The sequence below is a fragment of the Enhydra lutris genome, unplaced genomic scaffold (genome assembly GCF_002288905.1).
Source record: "Enhydra lutris kenyoni isolate GAN:26980312 unplaced genomic scaffold, ASM228890v2 scaffoldscaffold148, whole genome shotgun sequence".
Taxonomy (NCBI): Eukaryota; Metazoa; Chordata; class Mammalia; order Carnivora; family Mustelidae; genus Enhydra; species Enhydra lutris.
The window spans coordinates 81,891-83,821 of NW_019154232.1; positions in this window are offsets into that span (position 1 = coordinate 81,891).

The window sequence follows — 1,931 nt, forward strand, 5'->3', positions numbered from 1 at the left end:
ACCACTAATTATTTACCCAAAGAATACAAAGACAGTGATCCAAAGGGACACATGTGCCCCAATGTTTATAGCAGGAATGTCTACAATAGCCCAACTATGGAAAGAGCCCAGATGTCTATCAACAGATGAATGGGTAAAGATGATGTGGTGTGTGTGTGTGTGTGTGTATGTATGTGTATGTGTACATATATATATAATGGAATATCACTCTGCCATCAAAAAGAATGAAATCTTACCATTTCCAAGGACATGGATGGAACCGGAGGGTATTAGGCTAAGTGAAATAAGTCAATCAGAGAAAGAGAATTGTCATGTGATTTCACTCATATGTGGAATTTAAATAACAAAATAGAGGATCAAAGGGGATCCTAAAGACTAAACTAAAGACTGTAGTCAGAGTAACAGAAGAGCACTTCTTAATTCTTAAAGGGACAATCCATCAAGAAGATATAACAAGTGTAAATATGTATGCCCTCAATGTGGGAGCAGCCAATTACATTAAATCAAGATAAAGAGTCATATTGCTATGAATACATTAATAGTAGGAGATCTTAACACAGCACTCACAGTAATAGATCATCAAAGCAAAAAATCAGTAAAGAAACAAGAGCATTGAATGACACATTGGACCAGATGGACCTCATAGATATATACAGAACATTTCACCATAAAACAGCAGAATACTCATTCTTGCGTGTACATGAAACCTTCTGCAGAAGAGATCACATACTGGTCACAAATCAGGGCTCAACTGATACCAAAAGACTGAGATTATTCCCTGCATATTCTCAGATCACAATGCTTCGAAACTGGAGCTCAACCACAAGTTAAAGTTTGGAAGGAATTCAAACACCTGGAAGCTAAAGACTACCTTGCTTAAGAATGCTGGATCAACCAGGAGATCAAAGAAGAACTGAAACAATTCATGGAAACCAATGGGAATGAAAACACTTCCATCCCAAACCTATGGGATACAACAAAGGCACTCCTATGGGGGAAATACATAACCATTCAAGCCTCCCTCAAAAAAATTGAAAAATCCAGAATACATCAGCTGTCTCTATACCTTAAAGAATTGGAGAATCAACAAAAAATTAAGCCAACTCCACACACAGGAAAAGAAATAATCAAGATTAGAGGAGAGATAAATGAGATAGAAACAAGAGATATAGTAGAACACATCAATGAAACTAGAAGCTGGTTTCTTTAAGGAATCAATAAGATTGATAAACCATTGGCCACACTAATCCAAAAGAAAACAGAGAAGGCCCAAATTAAAAAAAATTATGAATGAAAAGAGAGCAATCACAACTAACACCAAAGAAATATAAAATATCATCAGGAATTATTATCAACAGTTATATGCCAATATTAAGCAACCTAGATGAAAGGGATGCATTCCTGGAAAACTACCTGGATAGACTGATATCTAGTAACGAGATTGAAGCAGTGATCAAAAACTTCCCAAAAAACAAGAGCCCAGGACCTGACTAATTCCCTGGGGAATTCTATCAAACTTACAAAGAAGAAATAACATCTATTCTCCTGAAGATCTTTCAAAAAAAATGAAGCAGAAGAAAGCTTCCATACTCTTTTTATGAAGCCAGCATTACCCTGATCCCCAAACCAGGCAAGGACCCCACCAAAAAGGAGAATTTCAGACCAATACCCCTGAAGAATATGGGTGCTAAGATTCTCAAAAAGATCCTAGCAAACAGGACCCAACTGCACATTAAAAAGATAATCTTTCATGACCAGGTGGGATTCATCCCTGGGTTACAAGGATGGTTCAACATTCGCAAATCAATCAATATGATAGAACAAATCATTAAGAAAAGAGAGAATAACCACATGGTCCTCTCAATTGATGCAGAAAAAACATTGGACAAAATGTAGCATCCATTCTTGATTAAAACACTTCAAAATATAGG